Here is a 24,198-nt window from a genome sequence, read left to right as displayed (position 1 = left end):
AAATGCCTTTACTGTTCTGTAATTGTTGTGCAGTTGCTCAGTGACCTGCGTCTTGGGGTATTGTGTTGGTTTTTTCCACCTGCGTCCGCTATGTTTAGAGAGGTACTAATGGAATTATGACGTAGAAGACTAAATCCACAAAGATAAAGGCTGCTACTATGGCTTTGTATTTTACTTGTACCCAGTATAATTGTACATTACCGTGAGGTCAGGTGGACTCTGGGGCAATCTGCGTGGACTGTCGAGCTGGGCCTAGTGTCACACAAAAGCCTGCACCTGTGGAGCTGGCATGGGCACAGGTTCTGGGCCGATCAATTTCTGACTTTGTGAAGCTTGCTACACTTTAACGAGAAGATCAAGCTAGGGCGACAGCTGCACCAGTCCTCTTGATGCGTGATTCTTAATTTACCAACTCCTCAATTAGTGTCCGATCCTCCATGGCTCTGCATCATGGAGCGCACGGCGTCCGGTTTCTAAAAAGTTTCCTCTTACTTGGAAAGCTTTTTCAAAGATTATCAGCTGTGCATGGCGTCTTCCTTCTTCCAGGGCTCTGGTAGAAGATTCCAGTTCAAAGGAGAATGAGGCAGAACTTCGTCCCGGAGTGTGAGGACCTAGAGTCTACCTCTGGTCATGATGTGGAAGAACTTATAGCTGCTGTGCCTCTCTGCCACAACTGCACTAACTGGGGTTTACAAGCAGAGGTTGTGGGTCTGTTTATGCATTGGCGCAAGAAAGTTGTAATGTTCTCTTCCTCTTCTGACCTTTCTATGCTCACTGACAAAGCCTGGAAGGCATAGGATAAAAAATTTTTGGTTCCTTGAAAATTTGCATCACTTTATCCACTGCCGGCGGATCATGTGTCAAAGTGGGAACTATCTCCCAAGGTCGACACTGCAGTTGTGCGTTTATCTAAGCATGCAGCGCTTCCTGTTCAGGGTTCTGCCTCCTTTAAGGATACAATAGATAAGAAGTTAGAAAATTGTCTGAAGTCTGGGTGGCTCGGGCCATGGAAACTTGGGCCGACAGACTAATTGAGGGCCTTCATGACAATGCGTCTCAAAACGACCTTCTTGAATAGGCAGAACATCTTTGCGGTGCAGCTGTATGTGTGTAAGTCCGTGCAGGAGGCTGTACAAGTGGCTTCAAGGGTTCTTGCTACTGCGGTCTCGGGTTGTAGAGCCCTGTGGCATTGTGCTTGGTCAGCAGATGCTGAATCAAAACTATCAATGTAAACTCTTCCATATAGTGGGGGCATTCTGTTTGGCCCAGAACTCTATTCCATCATTGCCCAGGCTACCAGGGTTCAGAGTTCTTTTCTCCCGACTGCTGTGCCTAAGCAGCAGGGTACATGTTTCAGAGCCTTTTGCTCTTCCTTTCGGGCTTTGGCATGCACTAAAACTCAGTCAACCAGGGGCCGTTATTTCCCTGGCCGAGGTTTGGAATCAAAGGGCAGATTTTCCAGAAACAGTCGATGCACATGTGTGCAGGCCTGACCAACCTGTGGCTCTGTAGATGTTATGAAACTACACATCCCAGCATGTCTTGCCACAGTTTTAGCATTCCCTAATAACAAAACTGTGGCAAGGCATGATGGGACTTGTAGTTTTACAACAGCTGGAGAGCCACAGGTTGGCCAGGCCTGCCCTAGTGCCTGATGGTGTCTCTGTCCACCCAGTATGGTCGCCAGTCAGGGGCGGTGGCTCCAGTTCAGAGATCATTGGGTGGAGTCATCTTCAGACGCTTGGGTGCTGGGCATCATTTCCAGAGGTTATGTCATAGACCCCAGGGATCCGCCTCCACTGAGTTTTTTTGTACCTCAATTCCTTGGGATGCTGAGAAAAGAGTTGCATTGACACTGGCTATCAATTATCTCCTTTCAAACAGCATCATCGCTCTGGTGCTGAGGTTAGATTCGAACCTGTTCCTTGTTCGGAAGCCGAACGGCTCCTTTAGACCAGTTTTGAATCAACACGACTTGAACACCAACTTGTGGGTTGATCATTCTTTAACGAGATCTTTGATCTGTGATCTACAGCATGGATGCCAACTATTTTTTGGCCTCCTTGGACATCAGAGATGTATATCTCCATGTACCCATTTGGGCGGGGCATCATTCCTTTCTCCTCTTTGCAGTTGGGACCGATTACTATCAAATCCAGGTATTGTCGTTCAGAATTGCAACAGCTCTGAGAGTCTTCACCAAGAGCATGCCAGTGATGGTGAGCTTACAACGCAAATAAGGCATCATAATCATACCTTAGACGATCTGCTGGAAAAAGCTGATTCAGCTTCACAGTTAAGATAACATTAATATCACACGGTCCAGGTGCTTTAGATCATGGGTGGATCCTGAACTTTTAAAAGTCAGCACCTTCTGTTTCTAGGGGTGGTTCTCGACACCTCTCTCCAGAAGCTTTTCTTGCCGAAGTCCAAAGCATGGACCCTGCAGGGCTTGGTCATGTTAGTGCTGTCAGCACCTCATCTGTCGATCTCTGTGTTCTACTCCATTCCTGACTAGGTTATGCCCCCTTGGGGGCACTATATTTTGTTTGCTCTGTGGGCTACTTATCCCAGTTACGCCTCTGCTCACACCTAGTTACTTTTATCAAACCTTCATGTGCAGTAATGCCGGTTATCCTAAAGTAGGAGCTAGTCAGGTGGTTAACCCAAAGGTGTGGCTATAAAGTCTAAAATACAGTACCAACATCCATGCAGGCCAGTAGGGCTTATTACAGGTTACAACACAGTAATATTTACACAATGTTAGCTATTAAGTGGGGTATATTTACTAAAGTGCAGGTTTTTAGAAGTAGAGATGTTGTCCATATCAAACAATGACTTTCTACTTTTTATTCATCTGACACCTTCTAGAAGGTAATAGCTAGAATCTGGTTGCTATTGGCAACATCTCCACTTCTAAAAACCCGCACTTTAGTAAATACAGGTTGAGTATCCCTTATCCAGAATTCAAAATCCCCTACTGAGATAATGACATACATTATACATTACTAGAGATGTGCAGCGGGCATTTTTCGGGTTTTGAGTTTTGGTTTTGGATTCGGTTCCGCGGTCGTGTTTTGGATTCGGACGCGTTTTGGCAAAACCACCCTTTCGAATTTTTATTGGATTCGGATGCGTTTTGGATTTTTTTTTTTTTTTTTTCAAAAACCCCTCAAAAACAGCTTAATTCATAGAATTTTGGGGTAATTTTAATCCTATAGTATTATTAAACTCAATAACCATAATTTCCACTCATTTCTAGTCTATTCTGAACACCTCACACTTCACAATATTATTTTTAGCCCTAAAATTTGCACCGAGGTAGCTGGATGACTAAGCTAAGTGAACCAAGTGGGCGGCACAAACACCTGGCCCATCTAGGAGTGGCACTGCAGAGTCAGACAGGATGGCACTTAAAAAAGCACATGATGCAAAGATAAATAAAATAAAAAAGAGGTGCAAGATGGAATTGTCCTTGGGCCCTCCCACCCACCCTTATGTTGTATAAACAGGACATGCACACTTTAACAAACCCATCATTTCAGCGACAGGGTCTGCCACATGACTGTGGCTGAAATGACTGGTTGGTTTGGGCCCCCACCAAAAAAGAAGCAATCAATCTCTCCTTGCACAAACTGGCTCTACAGAGGCAAGATGTCCACATCATCCTCATCACTCGATTCCTCACCCCTTTCACTGTGTACATCCTCCTCCTCACAGTGTACATCCTCCTCCTCACAGATTGCTGGTAAATGTCTCCACGGAGGAATTTATTATAATTCAGTTTGATGAACATCATCTTCTACACATTTTCTGGAAGTAACCTCCTACGCCGATCGCTGACAAGGTGACCGGCAGCACTAAACACTCTTTCGGAGTACACACTGGAGGAGGGGGCAACTTAGGTAAAATAAAGCCAGTTTGTACAAGCGCCTCCATATTGCATCTTTTTCCTGCCAGTATATGTACGGACTGTCCGGCATGCCTACAGTGATGCTGTCACTCATATAATCCTCCACCATTCTTTCAATGGTGACAGAATCATATGCAGTGACAGTAGACGACATGTCAGTAATCGTTGGCATGTCCTTCAGTCCGGACCAAATGTCAGCACTTGCTCCTGACTGCCCTGCATCACCGCCAGCGGGTGGTTTTGGAAATTTTATCCTTTTCCTGGCAGCTCCAGTGGCGGTAGAAAATGAAGGAGGAGCTGTTGGCGGGTCACGTTCCGCTTGACTTGACAATTGTCTCACCAGCAGGTCTTTGAACATCTGCAGACTTGTGTCTGCCGGAAAGAGAGATACAACGTAGGCTTTAAACCTAGGATCGAGCATGGTGGCCAAAATGTAGTGCTCTGATTTCAACAGATTGACCACCCGTGAATCCTGGTTAAGCGAATGAAGGGCTCCATCCACAAGTTCCACATGCCTAGCGGAATCACTCCGTTTTAGCTCCTCCTTCAATCTCTCCAGCTGCTTCTGCAAAAGCCTGATGAGGGGAATGACCTGACTTAGGCTGGCAGTGTCTGAACTGACTTCACGTGTGGCAAGTTCAAAGGGTTGAAGAACCTTGCACAACATAGAAATCATTGTCCACTGCGCTTAAGTCAGGTGCATTCCCCCTCCTTTGCCTATATCTTAGGCAGATGTATAGGCTTGAATGGCCTTTTGCTGCTTCTCCATCCTCTGAATCATATAGAGGGTTGAATTCCACCTCGTTACCACCTCTTGCTTCAGCTGATGGCAGGGCATGTTCATGAGTGTTTGCTGGCGCTCCAGTCTTCGGAACGCGGTAGCTGAATGCCGAAAGTGGCCTGCAATTCTTCGGGCCACCGACAGCATCTCCTGCACGGCCCTGACGTTTTTTAAAAAATTCTGCACCACCAAATTCATTGTATGTGCAAAACATGGGACATGCTGGAATTTTCCCAGTTGTAATGCACGCACAATATTGGTGGCGTTGTCCGATGTCACAAATCCCCAGGAGAGTCCAATTGGGGTAAGCCATTCTGCAATGATGTTCCTCAGTTTCCGTAAGAGGTTGTCATCTGTGTGCCTCTTATGGAAAGCGGTGATACAAAGCGTAGCCTGCCTAGGAACGAGTTGGCGTTTGCGAGATGCTGCTACTGGTGCCGCCACTGTTGTTGCTGCGGGAGGCAATACATCTACCCAGTGGGCTGTCACAATCATATAGTCCTTAGTCTGCCCTGCTCCACTTGTCCACATGTCCGTGGTTAAGTGGACAGTGGGTACAACTGCATTTTTTAGGATACTGGTGACTCTCTTTCTGACGTCTGTGTACATTCTCGGTATCGCCTGCCTAGAGAAGTGGAACCTAGATGGGATTTGGTACCGGGGACACACTACCTCAAGCAATTCTCTAAGTCCTTGTGAACTAACGGTGGATACCGGATGCACGTCTAACACCAACATAGTTGTCAAGGCCTGAGTTATCCGCTTTGCAACAGGATGACTGCTGTGATATTTCATCTTCCTCGCAAAGGACTGTTGGACAGTCAATTGCTTACTGGAGGTAGTACAAGTGGTGTTCCGACTTCCCCTCTGGGATGACGATCGACTCCCAGCAGCAACAACAGCAGCGCAAGCAGCAATAGCAGCAGTAGGCGTTGCACTCAAGGATCCATCGGAGGTATCCCAGTTAGGAGAAGACTCATCAGACTTGCCAGTGACATGGCCTGCAGGACTATTGGCGTTCCTGTCTAAGGAGGAAATTGACATTGAGGGAGTTGGTGGTGTGGTTTGCAGGAGCTTGGCTACAAGAGGAAGAAGGGATTTAGTTGTCAGTGGACTGTGTCCGCTGTCACCCAAAGTTTTTGAATTTGTCAATGACTTCTGATGAATGCGCTGTAGGTGACGTATAAGGGAGGATGTTCCTAGGTGGTTAACGTCCTTACCCCTACTTATTACAGCTTGACAAAGGCAACACACGCCTTGACACCAGTTGTCCGAATTTCTGTTGAAATAATTCCACACGAAGAGGTGATTTTTTTTTTTATATTTTGACCAGGCATGTCAATGGCCTTATTCATCCCACAGACAACAGGTGTCTCCCCGGGTGCCTGACTTAAACAAACCACCTCACCATTAGAATCCTCCTCGTTAATTTCCTCCTCAGCGCCAGCAAGACCCATATCCTCTTCCTGATGTACTTCAACAGTGACATCTTCAATTTGAATATCAGGAACTGGACTGTGGGTGCGCCTTCCAGCACTTACAGGGGGCATGCAAATGGTGGAAGGAGCCGCCCCTTCCCGTCTAGTGTTGGGTAGGTCAGGCATCGCACCCGCCGACACATTTTGACTCTCCTTGGGGATTTGTGATTTAGAAAGCACAATTCTTTGCTGTGCTTTTGCCAGCTTAACTCTTCATTTTTCTAGCGGGAGGATGAGTGCTTCCATCCTCATGTGAAGCTGAACCACTAGCCATGAACATAGGCCAGGGCCTCAGCCGTTCCTTACCACTCCGTATCGTAAATGGCATATTGGCAAGTTTACGCTTCTCCTCAGACGATTTTAATTTAGATTTTTGGGTCAATTTACTGAACTTTTGCTTTTTGGATTTTAAATGCTCTCTACTATGACATTAGGGCATCGGCCTTGGTAGACGACGTTGATGGCATTGAATCGTCTCTGCCATGACTAGTGGCAGCAGCTTCAGCACTAGGTGGAAATGGATCCTGATCTTTCCCTATTTTACCCTTCATTTTTTAATGTGTGGAATTATATGCCAGTAATATATCTGGAATTAGACGGCGGTAATGTCTGGAATTAGATACCACTAAATAGATACCAGATACCACTGTGACTGGAATGATGATGACCTATGCACAGTGACAGGACACTACCACAGCACCCTACAGCAGCAAGATGCAGCACTGGACTATTAGTAATGTACTGTTGTATACTGAGCACCACAATGCAGCACAAGACAATGAGCAGTGATACTGAGCACTGATGAGGATACTAGAACTGACACTGAGCAGCAATATGCAGCACTGAACTATTAGTAATGTACTGTAGTATACTGAGCACCACAATGCAGCACAAGACAATGAGCAGTGATACTGAGCACTGATGAGGATACTAGAACTGACACTGAGCAGCAATATGCAGCACTGGACTATTAGTAATGTACTGTAGTATACTGAGCACCACAATGCAGCACAAGACAATGAGCAGTGATCCTGAGCACTGATGAGGATACTAGAACTGACACTGAGCAGCAAGATACAGCACTGGACTATTAGTAATGTACTGTAGTATACTGAGCACCACAATGCAGCACAAGACAATGAGCAGTGATCCTGAGCACTGATGAGGATACTGAGAACTGACACTGAGCAGCAAGATGCAGCACTGGACTATTAGTAATGTACTGTAGTATACTGAGCACCACAATGCAGCACAAGACAATGAGCAGTGATACTGAGCACTGATGAGGATACTAGAACTGATACTGAGCAGCAATATGCAGCACTGGACTGTTAGTAATGTACTGTAGTATACTGAGCACCACAATGCAGCACAAGACAATGAGCAGTGATCCTGAGCACTGATGAGGATACTAGAACTGACACTGAGCAACAAGATACAGCACTGGACTATTAGTAATGTACTGTAGTATACTGAGCACCACAATGCAGCACAAGACAATGAGCAGTGATCCTGAGCACTGATGAGGATACTAGAACTGACACTGAGCAGCAAGATACAGCACTGGGCTATTAGTAATGTACTGTTGTATACTGAGCACCACAATGCAGTACAAGACAATGAGCAGTGATCCTGAGCACTGATGAGGATACTGAGAACTGACACTGAGCAGCAATATGCAGCACTGGACTGTTAGTAATGTACTGTAGTATACTGAGCACCACAATGCAGCACAAGACAATGAGCAGTGATCCTGAGCACTGATGAGGATACTAGAACTGACACTGAGCAGCAATATGCAGCACTGGACTGTTAGTAATGTACTGTAGTATACTGAGCACCACAATGCAGCACAAGACAATGAGCAGTGATCCTGAGCACTGATGAGGATACTAGAACTGACACTGAGCAGCAAGATACAGCACTGGACTATTAGTAATGTACTGTAGTATACTGAGCACCACAATGCAGCACAAGACAATGAGCAGTGATCCTGAGCACTGATAAGGATACTAGAACTGACACTGAGCAGCAAGATACAGCACTGGGCTATTAGTAATGTACTGTTGTATACTGAGCACCACAATGCAGCACAAGACAATGAGCAGTGATCCTGAGCACTGATGAGGATACTGAGAACTGACACTGAGCAGCAAGATGCAGCACTGGACTATTAGTAATGTACTGTAGTATACTGAGCACCACAATGCAGCACAAGACAATGAGCAGTGATACTGAGCACTGATGAGGATACTAGAACTGACACTGAGCAGCAAGATGCAGCACTGGACTATTAGTAATGTACTGTAGTATACTGAGCACCACAATGCAGCACAAGACAATGAGCAGTGATACTGAGCACTGATGAGGATACTAGAACTTACACTGAGCAGCAAGATACAGCACTGGACTATTAGTAATGTACTGTAGTATACTTAGCACCACAATGCAGCACAAGACAATGAGCAGTGATCCTGAGCACTGATGAGGATACTGAGAACTGACACTGAGCAGGAGAGACACACTACTAGTATTACTGAGCAGCAATAAGTAAGCACTGATACTGAGCACTGATATTGAGATTTCCACTGAGAGAACGTAGCCACGTCCTCTCTGCTCTCTCTACAATGAACGAGTGAAAATGGCGGCGACGCGCGGCTCTTTATATGGAATCCGAATCTCGTGAGAATCCGACAGTGGGATGATGACGTTTTTCCTCGTTCAGGTTTTCCAAGTCAGGTGGGAACCACCGAGCCTCGGATCCGTGTAAACCACGTGGAGTTCGGGGGGGTTCGGTCATCTCTATATATTACGTGTATATATAGATATATTATATAAATATAATATACATATATATATATATATATATATATATATATATATGTCATTATCTCAGTAGGGTAACTAAAAATGTGTGATACTCAACCTGTATACCCCTGTATTTTTTGGTTGCTCAAGACTTTAGGTAGACTCTTTTATATTTCGTTGCACTGAGTACATAGAAACTAATTTACATTGTGAAACATCCTGTTTCACAAATTGTAATGCAGAAAAGTATAATGATCATCATGTATATCTTCACATATTTTTCAGAAATCCCCCAACAAATTAGGAGAACTTTACATGGAAAGTTCTTTAGGAAGTTTATGTACAAGTGATGACACATAACCATGCTTTAAAGGGGTTTTCCAGCAAAATAAAAAAAATAACTATATACTTCCGGTTGATATTAGAAAAATAGTAGTACTGTACAGAGCCGGATTAAGGCTATAGGGGGCCCGGGGCACTTCAGACTGTGGGGCGGCGGGCCCCTAATAAAGAGGTAGGCAGATGAAATTATAGCACTCTGGAGACTGGTATAAAGCATTCGGGGCATGGTGATGATGAATTAAAACGCACAACTGTTTGCACGCTTAATACCAGTCTCCAGAGTGCTGCCTTTATGCAAGTTTGTTATATGGAGGGGGTCTGAGGCCAATGACTGAGCCATAGGCTGCTGCTTCAACCACTATTGGACAGCTGAGCAGTTGCTCAGCTGTCCTTTACTCTGCTGTGCAGCGCCGCAGCTTGAAGTTTGCTGGTGCTGCGGGGAGCAAGGAGCGCTGCAGCACAGCAGATTGGATCATTAAGAGAGATCCGATCTGTAGCGGGGGGCCCCTTTTAGAAAGGGGGCTCTGGGGTACTTACCCCCAGGCAGAGCTGAATTAAGGCTATGGGGGGCCCGAGGCACTTCAAATGGCGGGGCCCCTAACAAGGAGGCCGGTGAATTTTACACATAAAATAAATAAATTATATATATATATATATATATATATATACACACACACACATATATACATACACCCACACACACACATGGGATGTATTTATGTTACACTGGGATCCTGCATGCTAACAATCCCGATAGTCAGCATGCCGACTATTCACACACACATACACACTACACATACACACACACACACATAATGCCAATACGACATAGATCCAAAAGTTCCAGTTTAACAACATGATGACAGCATGATAAAAAAAAAAAAGTCAAATAAACAATACAGCCAGCTTTTTTCTCTGCAGCTGGCAGGCTGCTTGTGACACAGGAGAGTGAGAGCTCGCTCCTCCACGCATCCTTGTGTGGTTACACACTCTGCCGGCCAGCCAATAACTGAGCCATAGGCTGCTCCTTTAAACACTATTGGACAGCTGAATCGTTGCTCAGCTGTCCTGTACTTCTATGCGGCACCGGCACTGCTGCTGTTAGGTTGCCAGGGCAACCTATAGGGAGCCGCTGGGAGTGCAGCACCTTTAAACACCATTGGACAGCTGAGCCATCGCTCAGCTGTCCTGTACTTCTATGCGGCGCCGGCACTGCTGCTGTTATGTTGCCGGGGCAACCTATTGGGAGCCCCTGGGAGCATAGTGCCGCAGATCGGAGGTCCGATCTCTGTGCGGGTGGTGGGGGCCATTTTAAAAAGGGGGGCCCTGGGTACTTACCCCCTGGGTCCCCTACCTTAATCCTTCTCTGCCCCCAGGGCCCCCCACTTAATCCGGCTCTGCATTACGGTGTGTGGCATATTGTGTATTGGGCATTACTATGTGTGTCATAATGTGTTATGGGCATTACGATGTGTGGCATAATGTGAAATGGGCATTACGGTGTGCGTCATTGTGTAAAGGGTATTACGGTGTGTGCCCTTTACTCATAATGGGTGCACAAAATTAACACTGGGCATGTGTGAACAGGCAAAGCTACTCGCACTATTGTTTAAGAAAAGTGTAGTGATAAATCACTTCCTAGCGATGCTGTAGGAAATAATGATCACCTTGTTTTGTTACATTGTCGACTTTGTGTTAAAAATATAAAAAACACATTATACAGTACAAATCTAAATGTATAATGACCTTTTAAAATGTTTAAAGAAAAGTTCTAGTAATTAATCTAATCATATACATTAGTTCTTCAGACCTAGAGCAGTCATCCTTACAGTCAGTACTATCTACAGATTCATAGAGGTTATTTCCTGGACTTTATTTACAGCAGTTGAAAACTGTGTGGCATAATGTGTAATGGACATTACGGTGTGTGTCATATTGTGTAGGGGGCAATTCTATAAGGAGGAAAAACGGCAGATAATGTAAAGGGCATGAACCTAGATTTTTTTTTCCCTGTGGTGACCAATGTATGGGAATGCAGGTTGCAAAACTGGGGTATAAAGGTAGTCATTCCTGCAATGCCACACCACTTGCAGCAAGGCAACACGCCCTTTTTGGCATGCTCACAAATTCTCTATTCTTGCCAAGGAAAGGTCTTTATTCTTAAAAAGGAGCTCCGCCCACTGTAACTCCACCCACATTACACACCGCTCCACCCACCGCTCCCCACTCCCGGGAGTTCCTGAACCTATTTTTCTACAAAAATAACACTGTATATCTATATAATATTATATATAGATATAGATATATAGAGAGAGAGAGAGATGGCCCTGCACTCCTAGATGGGTACTGTAGGTATAAGCTGCGGTGCATCAGTAGGTCCAACGGCTTGGCCCAATACACTCCAGCAGATTTAGTAATGCTTAAAAGATAGTCTTCATTGGTCCTAACAATGGCCCTCATTCCGAGTTGTTCGCTCGCTAGCTACTTTTAGCAGCATTGCACACGCTAGGCCGCCGCCCTCTGGGAGTGTATCTTAGTTTAGCAGAATTGCGAACGAAAGATTAGCAGAATTGCGATTAAATAATTCTTAGCAGTTTCTGAGTAGCTCAAGACTTACTCCTACACTGCGATCAGCTCAGCCCGTTTCGTTCCTGGTTTGACGTCACAAACACGCCCTGCGTTCGGCCAGCCACTCCCCCGTTTCTCCAGCCACCCCTGCATTTTATCCTGGCACGCCTGCGTTTTTCCGCACACTCCCAGAAAACGGTCAGTTTCCGCCCAGAAACACCCACTTCTTGTCAATCACACTCCGATCACTACAACGTTCGGACGTGAGTAAATCTACTAAGTTTTGTGCTAAAATACTTAGCGCATGCGCACTGCGTACCATGCGCATGCGCATTTTTGCCTTAATCGCTCCGTTGCGAAAATCGGCAACGAGCGAACAACTTGGAATGACCACCAATAATGGATGCTGTCCCAATTAGTGGTTGTAGACGGCTATGCTACTTGTGACTTGATTAAGTCTAAAGAGTGCCGCTACATTCTATCTCGCCTACTAATAACATTGATTGATTATATATATATATATATATATATATATATATCCACACAGCGTAACGCCGGCACTCTGGATGCCCCCTAGGGCTTGCTTACTCTGGTGCCCTCCATCTGGGTTTGGCAACCCCCATATGTAGATCAAAAAATGAGGTGGCACTCAGAGATTTGTTGAAAAGCAAACAGGTGTGTATTCAAATCATCACATCACATCAACGTTTCGGGGAACAAATCCCCTTCATCAGGATGAACAAACAGTGCAGAAAGTGAAATATATAGACAGACTCACCCAAGGAGACTTCCCACTGCACATCACCGCAGTCCCAGCATACCTGGCTCCGCCTCCCTCACTTCCGGGTATGTCACTTCCTGCGGAAGTGACAAAACGGGTCCCTGGCTGGTAACCACGGTGATGCTGTAAACAAAGCAGAGGATCATCAATGGGACCAATAATCAGCACTCCGTGGCAGAAATTTCCAAGACATTATGTCTTATTCTATATTATAATTCATCAAAAAAGCTTATTGACCTACTCTGGGGATAGAAAGTGCATCTAGTGCTTTTGGAAGCCACCTGGCTTAATATTAAAGGTGCATAGAGTAAACATCAGGTAAAATTTATAAAGTGGCTCTGTGTAAAGTGTATTAAAAGCGCTGATTCATATCCACATGAAAATTCCTCCTTCGTGCATTACCAAATTACATAAAAAGCACTTAGTGACATAAAGTTAAAAAGAGAGAACATATAAACAATAACATTACACAGATGTACTGACAAGGCATAAAAACAATAAAACTGCACCTCTTTTTGTAAACAACAGCAGTACATTTAGTAACAGCACCACTTAAGGTGAAAACTTGTTCAATATAACTTAGCAGTCATTACTTTCAGATTGATAAACATACATTTTCGCCGTTTAAAGGAAGTGGCTAAGGCCCAGTGTCTCATTCAGCCCTTTTGGTCGTAGAGTATCCAATCTATGGATCCACCTAGATGTTGTGATGTGATGATTTGAACTCATGGAGAAACTTAAGAACAAGAGAGGAGGATAGACCCAGTACCACATATGGGGAAAGAGGGTATGATACCAATAATTGGGATCATACGGACTCCACAAAAAGACGAGAGCATTTTTTAGAGAGAGGCACTCGCAAACTATCGAGATGGAGATAGGGAGTACATATAGAAAAAGAAAGAGAGGAAAAAGAGGGGGAAAGAAAAAACCCTTAATAAGAATAGAAGAAAAAGAAAGACACAGCCTAGCTCAAATATCGAGGAAAATGTAGGAAATGATGATACCACTAATAAAGGAACAGATATGGAGAATGATAAAGAAGTCACCAAAATTTATAATTTAAGTAAATATGAATTAAACACATATGAAAAATTGGTCCTTGAAAAAGGTCTAAAATTTGCCCCGGCAATAGATGTGATAAGTTTGATACGTATGTTGATGTGGAAAAATTCATCAGGAGGCTTACATTAAAAAGGTTCTTTGATGAAACACCTGAGGGCAATAAGGAGGAAGAGATAAATGCTGGACCCAAATTTAAAAGGAAATCCAAATTCTACCCTAAACACAAGAAAGGTAGTTTCATCGAGTCTTTTGAGAAAATAGTGAAAGCCGACTTAGAGAGTATTGAGTTTAAACCCAATAGAAAGGTAAACCTATCCAAAGAAGAACGGGGGGCAATTAAAACCTTACGTGAGAATAAGGAAGTTGTAATCAAACCTGCCGATAAGGGGGGAAGCATTATTATTATGAATTTAGAGGACTACAACAAGGAAGTGATGCGCCAATTAATGGACACATCCACATATCAAAAACTAAGAGGAAACCCCAGTGATAGTGTTAGTAAGAAATTTGAAGTTTTCCTGGCCATGTATCTTACTAAAGGTGTCATTACTGAGGAAGAATACAAGTTTCTGGTGATTGACAATCCATCCATACCTGTCCTATACATTCTTCCTAAGATTCATAAACACAAAGAGTTACCCCCAGGTCGTCCCATTGTGGCAGGAACTTATTCAAGTTTATCCAATTTATCTTGTTTTATAGATCATATATTACAACCAATGGTTAAAAATACTAGATCGTACCTGAAAGATACTATAGCTACTATTAATAAACTGATGCTAGTGGAATGGAAACCTGACTTTTTATTAGTTACTGCGGATGTTACATCCCTATACACGGTAATTAATCATCAACAAGGGCTAGATGCTATGTCATTTTTTATGGAGAAGAATAGAATACCGAGGGAAAGAAGTGATTTTGTTTTGGAAGGAACATCCCTTATTTTACGTAATAATTTATTTTGGTTTGATAATTCTTTTTATCTCCAACTAACGGGAACTGCCATGGGCACCAGACTGGCACCCAGTTATGCTAACTTGTTCATGGCGCATTGGGAAGAACAACAAGTATGGAATGGTCATGAGTGGGGTGCCAGTCTGGTGTCATGGAATCGTTATATTGACTATATATTATTCATATGGAGAGGAGACCGTGCCTCCCTGAATATGTTTTGTGAATATCTTAATAATAACCAAAATAACATACATCTATCCTTTAACATCAGTGATATAGAGGTCAATTTTTTAGACTTACGGATATATATAGAGGATGGGAACATCAAAACTTGCAACTTTACTAAACAGACGGATTGCAATTCATTTATAGATTACAAAAGCAATCACCACTATAATTGGTTAAAAAGCATTCCGATGAGTCAATTTCAAAGGGTCAGGCGTAACTGCACTGATGCAGAAGTATATTGGGAACAAGCACAAATTTTACAGGAACAATTTCAAGAAAAGGGATACGATCCATTTGTAGTACAAACAGCCAAGGAAAAAATAGGCAATACTGATCGGAAAAGCATGCTTATGAAAATTGATAGATCTAAGAAAGACAGTCCAATAGACATCCCAATCATTATGGGTTTTAATAGCCAGCATAGACAGGTGGAACGTATCATTAGACGCCACTGGTCCATACTGACACGGGATCCCAAATTAAGGGAATATATATCAGATGCTCCAAGATTTGTGTATAGAAGAGCTAAGAATTTGAAAGAAAACATAGTGAAGAGTGTAACCACGGCACCAAGAATGCTGACTAGAAATAAATCTAGAGGCTTCTATAGGTGTGGGTCCTGCATTATGTGCCGGGCTTGTAGGAGTAAAGAAAACAAAATCACTCAGTACAGGTCCACACAAACCAATAAAACTTATAAAATAAGGGACTTTATCACATGCAACACTAAAAACTGTGTTTATTTGCTTGAATGTTCCTGCGGCTCTCAATACGTAGGACGGACAACCCGCATGTTGAAGACCCGTATGGCTGAACATACTCGCAATATTAAGAAGGGTTTGGAGACCCACAATGTGTCCCTTCATTTTAGTAAAACACATAAGTGCAATATAGACCACTTGGTAAGCTTTTGTGGAATAAAAACCATTACCCCTAATTGGAGAAATAGTGATGAAGAGATACGGCTTGCTAAGCTAGAGATGAGAACAATTTATGAACTTCGGACCCTTGATCCCAAGGGTCTTAATATAGATTTCGAAATGAAGTGGTTCTTATAATTTGCAAACCATGATCTGCTATAAGGGCTAAACCTTTTACTTGTTTTCACGACATGAAATTTATCCGGTCAATATGTGGTGCTGATAGATGATATATGGAATTATTGAGGAAACAGTTTTTATATTCAAAATATGGATTCTTATATTTGATATATTTTTATGTGTTTACGTTTATTATGTGGATATAATAAGGCCAAGTTGAGTGGATGTGATGCAGAGAATAACCGTTTGTATTTATTGTTTATCTCCCCGGAATGTCAATCTATATGCTGAAAATGGCCGTGCGTCTCAACACCTTCCGAGACCTGCGTTCCACCAACCGGAAGTTCGGTTTAATCACTTCCGGTCGCGGGCGGACGGACCAGCGACGCGGTTTCTGCATATAGGAACTAAAGAATGAGGGACAATGTACCGTAAGGACATACCGGCCAGTTATACTAAAGGACGTCATTTCCGGGGGAAATGAAAAAACGGACCGCAATACTACATTGAAACTCCACAAAAAGCGTCAAAATGGTCCGGAATGGGGACATTACTACACAACACTATTCTATGGACATTATGAGATTCCAGGAATCCAGTGCTGGAATTTATGTTTACCAATTATGTTGTATTCATGTGATTTGTAAAGTTTAAAATGTTTTTATTGGTGAATAATGTTCATTTTAGTGATGAATTAACATCAAGAATAATTTGATTGGAGAGGATAAGTCAGTAATATAGTATAGAGGAGGATTAGACACTTGAAGAACCCTATTGGCTGCTACTGTCCCAGGAAGTGGATAGTGGGTATAAAAGGCTGGATAGGTTCTGTTCTAGGATATACCCTGAGGAAGGATGATAGATCCGAAATGCGTCGGTACCTGCTTTTGTGATATAGACCCAGGTCTGTAAGTTGTTCCACTTGCTGTATCCATCCCCATTTGGAGACTTGTGAAGTTACTTGTTTCCGTTTTTTGGGGGGCATATATTGGAACCAACCTTAGACCAGAGGATCGATTCACTCTTTTTTATTTTATTTTAATTCTACCGTTTTATCTGTTTTATATTGCTGTTTGGAATAAAATTCCTTTTTGGACATACATATAATTCCTTTTTACGCTATTATTTGGTGTTGGAACCTCTGCGCCCATCCTGTCCAGTGTCGATGGTGGATCATATAAGAAATCACGACAGAATTTGAAGGGGTGACGCAAAGTAAAAGAAACCTTTCAAGGAACATAGGGCCCTGATTGGAGGTGAGTGTCTCCTATATGGGTTAGGACGATGACCAGTTGAGAGTATAAGAAGTGAGACGTATGGTGTTGTAAAGAAACCTTTTGATGTACATCCCGTATGGTGTGGAGGTCAGTTTTGAGGTGCGAACCCATCCATAAAGGAGGAATCTTGATGGTCTGAGGGATGTTCAACCTAGATTTTTAATCGTGGGAAGACTATACATCTGGATTGCCCCATATTTAGTAGCGCTTGTGGACTACTCTATTTTTTGTGTATACGTATGGTTATCAAGGAGTGGTGCTCTTGTGAGTTTGGTCCAGGGCTGCAACTAAGGCGCAAGTTACTCTTCTCTCCCTTGTTTACAATATATTCTGTGCACTTTCTGGAGAGTGTCTTGCTGCCATAATGTTTACGCATAGATCACAGAGGAAAGCCTTAAGTGATGATATTTTCAAAGGATGTGATAATAATGATCTTATGGACATGAATCTGGAGAGTGTCATGTTTAAACTGGAAAAATTATTGATAAAGGAAGGGAAGGTATGGTGGGAGATAACCTCTCTGGAAAAATACGGTAAAGAGAAGTTAATTCCCAGGGGTCTAAGAATTAATAAATCCCCATCCTTCCAGAGAGAAACAGGACACTTTCTAGAGGAGTGGCATAAAATTATGGATTCTTGTTCCTATTCTCTAATGGAGTTGATTGTTCGGGAGAAAAAGGAGGAATTACGAACAATAGAGGAAGAAATAGAAACATTCAAATCACTAGTAGAACCATATGCTAGTTCAACTGAATTTAAAAAAATGGAGGAGGTTATTACAAATAGAGTTATGAAAAATGAAAGAGAGGTTAGAAATAAAAAACAAAAAAAAGTATAATAGAGACAAAAAAGATAAGGACGAGCTGGTCACTACTCCCCCCATTCATGAAGATAAAAGCACCTACCAGGAGGGACTTCCACAAAGACCCCCTCGTACACCCTTTAGGAGAAGGGAAAATAGGACATATAGAGGGGCTCAATATGAAGAAAGGAGGAACAATGTGAGAGAAAGGAGTTTGGATCACCGAAAAAATTATACCTATAGACATAAAGAATTTCCGTTAAGAAACACTGCTAGGGAGGTGACGAAATACAGTAGGGAGAGAAGGGATCCAGGGGAGGAAAAAGGGGAGTATGAGACCAGGTTTAATCAGAGAAAAAGAATTAACTCATGGAGAAACTTAAGAACAAGAGAGGAGGATAGACCCAGTACCACATATGGGGAAAGAGGGTATGATACCAATAATTGGGATCATACGGACTCCACAAAAAGACAAGAGCATTTTTTAGAGAGAGGCACTCGCAAACTATCGAGATGGAGATAGGGAGTACATATAGAAAAAGAAAGAGAGGAAAAAGAGGGGGAAAGAAAAAAAACCTTAATAAGAATAGAAGAAAAAGAAAGACACAGCCTAGCTCGAATATCGAGGAAAATGTAGGAAATGATGATACCACTAATAAAGGAACAGATGTGGAGAATGATAAAGAAGTCACCAAAATTTATAATTTAAGTAAATATGAATTAAACACATATGAAAAATCGGTCCTTGAAAAAGGTCTAAAATTTGCCCCGGCAAATAGATGTGATAAGTTTGATACGTATGTTGATGTGGAAAAATTCATCAGGAGGCTTACATTAAAAAGGTTCTTTGATGAAACACCTGAGGGCAATAAGGAGGAAGAGATAAATGCTGGACCCAAATTTAAAAGGAAATCCAAATTCTACCCTAAACACAAGAAAGGTAGTTTCATCGAGTCTTTTGAGAAAATAGTGAAAGCCGACTTAGAGAGTCTTGAGTTTAAACCCAATAGAAAGGTAAACCTATCCAAAGAAGAACGGGGGGCAATTAAAACCTTACGTGAGAATAAGGAAGTTGTAATCAAACCTGCCGATAAGGGGGGAAGCATTATTATTATGAATTTAGAGGACTACAACAAGGAAGTGATGCGCCAATTAATGGACACATCCACATATCAAAAACTAAGAGGAAACCCCAGTGATAGTGTCAGTAAGAAATTTGAAGTTTTCCTGGCCATGTATCTTACTAAAGGTGTCATTACTGAGGAAGAATACAAGTTTCTGGTGATTTACAATCCATCCATACCTGTCCTATACATTCTTCCTAAGATTCATAAACACAAAGAGTTACCCCCAGGTCGTCCCATTGTGGCAGGAACTAATTCAAGTTTATCCAATTTATCTTGTTTTATAGATCATATATTACAACCAATGGTTAAAAATACTAGATCGTACCTGAAAGATACTATAGCTACTATTAATAAACTGATGCTAGTGGAATGGAAACCTGACTTTTTATTAGTTACTGCGGATGTTACATCCCTATACATGGTAATTAATCATCAACAAGGGCTAGATGCTATGTCATTTTTTATGGAGAAGAATAGAATACCGAGGGAAAGAAGTGATTTTGTTTTGGAAGGAACATCCCTTATTTTACGTAATAATTTATTTTGGTTTGATAATTATTTTTATCTCCAACTAACGGGAACTGCCATGGGCACCAGACTGGCACCCAGTTATGCTAACTTGTTCATGGCGCATTGGGAAGAACAACAAGTATGGAATAGTCATGAGTGGGGCGCCAGTCTGGTGTCATGGAATCGTTATATTGACAATATATTATTCATATGGAGAGGAGACCGTGCCTCCCTGAATATGTTTTGTGAATATCTTAATAATAACCAAAATAACATACATCTATCCTTTAACATCAGTGATATAGAGGTCAATTTTTTAGACTTACGGATATATATAGAGGATGGGAACATCAAAACTTGCAACTTTACTAAACAGACGGATTGCAATTCATTTATAGATTACAAAAGCAATCACCACTATAATTGGTTAAAAAGCATTCCGATGAGTCAATTTCAAAGGGTCAGGCGTAACTGCACTGATGCAGAAGTATATTGGGAACAAGCACAAATTTTACAGGAACAATTTCAAGAAAAGGGATACGATCCATTTGTAGTACAAACAGCCAAGGAAAAAATAGGCAATACTGATCGGAAAAGCATGCTTATGAAAATTGATAGATCTAAGAAAGACAGTCCAATAGACATCCCAATCATTATGGGTTTTAATAGCCAGCATAGACAGGTGGAACGTATCATTAGACGCCACTGGTCCATACTGACACGGGGTCCCAAATTAAGGGAATATATATCAGAGGCTCCAAGATTTGTGTATAGAAGAGCTAAGAATTTGAAAGAAAACATAGTGAAGAGTGTAACCACGGCACCAAGAATGCTGACTAGAAATAAATCTAGAGGCTTCTATAGGTGTGGGTCCTGCATTATGTGCCGGGCTTGTAGGAGTAAAGAAAACAAAATCACTCAGTACAGGTCCACACAAACCAATAAAACTTATAAAATAAGGGACTTTATCACATGCAACACTAAAAACTGTGTTTATTTGCTTGAATGTTCCTGCGGCTCTCAATACGTAGGACGGACAACCCGCATGTTGAAGACCCGTATGGCTGAACATACTCGCAATATTAAGAAGGGTTTGGAGACCCACAATGTGTCCCTTCATTTTAGTAAAACACATAAGTGCAATATAGACCACTTGGTAAGCTTTTGTGGAATAAAAACCATTACCCCTAATTGGAGAAATAGTGATGAAGAGATACGGCTTGCTAAGCTAGAGATGAGAACAATTTATGAACTTCGGACCCTTGATCCCAAGGGTCTTAATATAGATTTCGAAATGAAGTGGTTCTTATAATTTGCAAACCATGATCTGCTATAAGGGCTAAACCTTTTACTTGTTTTCACGACATGAAATTTATCCGGTCAATATGTGGTGCTGATAGATGATATATGGAATTATTGAGGAAACAGTTTTTATATTCAAAATATGGATTCTTATATTTGATATATTTTTATATGTTTACGTTTATTATGTGGATATAATAAGGCCAAGTTGAGTGGATGTGATGCAGAGAATAACCGTTTGTATTTATTGTTTATCTCCCCGGAATGTCAATCTATATGCCGAAAATGGCCGTGCGTCTCAACACCTTCCGAGACCTGCGTTCCACCAACCGGAAGTTCAGTTTAATCACTTCCGGTCGCGGGCGGACGGACCAACGACGCGGTTTCTGCATATAGGAACTAAAGAATGAGGGACAATGTACCGTAAGGACATACCGGCCAGTTATACTAAAGGACGTCATTTCCGGGGGAAATGAAAAAACGGACCACAATTCTACATTGAAACTCCACAAAAAGCGGCAAAATGGTCCGGAATGGGGACATTACTACACAACACTATTCTATGGACATTATGAGATTCCAGTAATCCAGTGCTGGAATTTATGTTTACCAATTATGTTGTATGCATGTGATTTGTAAAGTTTAAAATGTTTTTATGGGTGAATAATGTTCATTTTAGTGATGAATTAACATCAAGAATAATTTGATTGGAGAGGATAAGTCAGTAATATAGTATAGAGGAGGATTAGACACTTGAAGAACCCTATTGGCTGCTACTGTCCCAGGAAGTGGATAGTGGGTATAAAAGGCTGGATAGGTTCTGTTCTAGGATATACCCTGAGGAAGGATGATAGATCCAAAACGCGTCGGTACCTGCTTTTGTGATATAGACCCAGGTCTGTAAGTTGTTCCACTTGCTGTATCCATCCCCATTTGGAGATTTGTGAAGTTACTTTTTTCCGTTTTTTGGGGGGCATATATTGGAACCAACCTTAGACCAGAGGATCGATTCACTCTTTTTTATTTTATTTTAATTCTACCGTTTTATCTGTTTTATATTGCTGTTTGGAATAAAATTCCTTTTTGGACATACATATAATTCCTTTTTACGCTATTATTTGGTGTTGGAACCTCTGCGCCCATCCTGTCCAGTGTCGATGGTGGATCATATAAGAAATCACGACAGAATTTGAAGGGGTGACGCAAAGTAAAAGAAACCTTTCAAGGAACATAGGGCTCTGATTGGAGGTGAGTGTCTCCTATATGGGTTAGGACGATGACCAGTTGAGAGTATAAGAAGTGAGACGTATGGTGTTGTAAAGAAACCTTTTGATGTACATCCCGTATGGTGTGGAGGTCAGTTTTGAGGTGCGAACCCATCCATAAAGGAGGAATCTTGATGGTCTGAGGGATGTTCAACCTAGATTTTTAATCGTGGGAAGACTATACATCTGGATTGCCCCATATTTAGTAGCGCTTGTGGACTACTCTATTTTTTGTGTATACGTATGGTTATCAAGGAGTGGTGCTCTTGTGAGTTTGGTCCAGGGCTGCAACTAAGGCGCAAGTTACTCTTCTCTCCCTTGTTTACAATATATTCTGTGCACTTTCTGGAGAGTGTCTTGCTGCCATAATGTTTACGCATAGATCACAGAGGAAAGCCTTAAGTGATGATATTTTCAAAGGATGTGATAATAATGATCTTATGGACATGAATCTGGAGAGTGTCATGTTTAAACTGGAAAAATTATTGATAAAGGAAGGGAAGGTATGGTGGGAGATAACCTCTCTGGAAAAATACGGTAAAGAGAAGTTAATTCCCAGGGGTCTAAGAATTAATAAATCCCCATCCTTCCAGAGAGAAACAGGACACTTTCTAGAGGAGTGGCATAAAATTATGGATTCTTGTTCCTATTCTCTAATGGAGTTGATTGTTCGGGAGAAAAAGGAGGAATTACGAACAATAGAGGAAGAAATAGAAACATTCAAATCACTAGTAGAACCATATGCTAGTTCAACTGAATTTAAAAAAATGGAGGAGGTTATTACAAATAGAGTTATGAAAAATGAAAGAGAGGTTAGAAATAAAAAACAAAAAAAGTATAATAGAGACAAAAAAGATAAGGACGAGCTGGTCACTACTCCCCCCATTCATGAAGATAAAAGCACCTACCAGGAGGGACTTCCACAAAGACCCCCTCGTACACCCTTTAGGAGAAGGGAAAATAGGACATATAGAGGGGCTCAATATGAAGAAAGGAGGAACAATGTGAGAGAAAGGAGTTTGGATCACCGAAAAAATTATACCTATAGACATAAAGAATTTCCGTTAAGAAACACTGCTAGGGAGGTGACAAAATACAGTAGGGAGAGAAGGGATCCAGGGGAGGAAAAAGGGGAGTATGAGACCAGGTTTAATCAGAGAAAAAGAATTAACTCATGGAGAAACTTAAGAACAAGAGAGGAGGATAGACCCAGTACCACATATGGGGAAAGAGGGTATGATACCAATAATTGGGATCATACGGATTCCACAAAAAGACGAGAGCATTTTTTAGAGAGAGGCACTCGCAAACTATCGAGATGGAGATAGGGAGTACATATAGAAAAAGAAAGAGAGGAAAAAGAGGGGGAAAGAAAAAAACCCTTAATAAGAATAGAAGAAAAAGAAAGACACAGCCTAGCTCGAATATCGAGGAAAATGTAGGAAATGATGATACCACTAATAAAGGAACAGATGTGGAGAATGATAAAGAAGTCACCAAAATTTATAATTTAAGTAAATATGAATTAAACACATGAAAAATCGGTCCTTGAAAAAGGTCTAAAATTTGCCCCGGCAAATAGATGTGATAAGTTTGATACGTATGTTGATGTGGAAAAATTCATCAGGAGGCTTACATTAAAAAGGTTCTTTGATGAAACACCTGAGGGCAATAAGGAGGAAGAGATAAATGCTGGACCCAAATTTAAAAGGAAATCCAAATTCTACCCTAAACACAAGAAAGGTAGTTTCATCGAGTCTTTTGAGAAAATAGTGAAAGCTGACTTAGAGAGTATTGAGTTTAAACCCAATAGAAAGGTAAACCTATCCAAAGAAGAACGGGGGGCAATTAAAACCTTACGTGAGAATAAGGAAGTTGTAATCAAACCTGCCGATAAGGGGGGAAGCATTATTATTATGAATTTAGAGGACTACAACAAGGAAGTGATGCGCCAATT

The sequence above is a fragment of the Pseudophryne corroboree genome, chromosome 3 (genome assembly GCF_028390025.1).
Source record: "Pseudophryne corroboree isolate aPseCor3 chromosome 3, aPseCor3.hap2, whole genome shotgun sequence".
NCBI lineage: Eukaryota > Metazoa > Chordata > Amphibia > Anura > Myobatrachidae > Pseudophryne > Pseudophryne corroboree.
Note: the sequence above shows the minus strand (reverse complement) of the source record.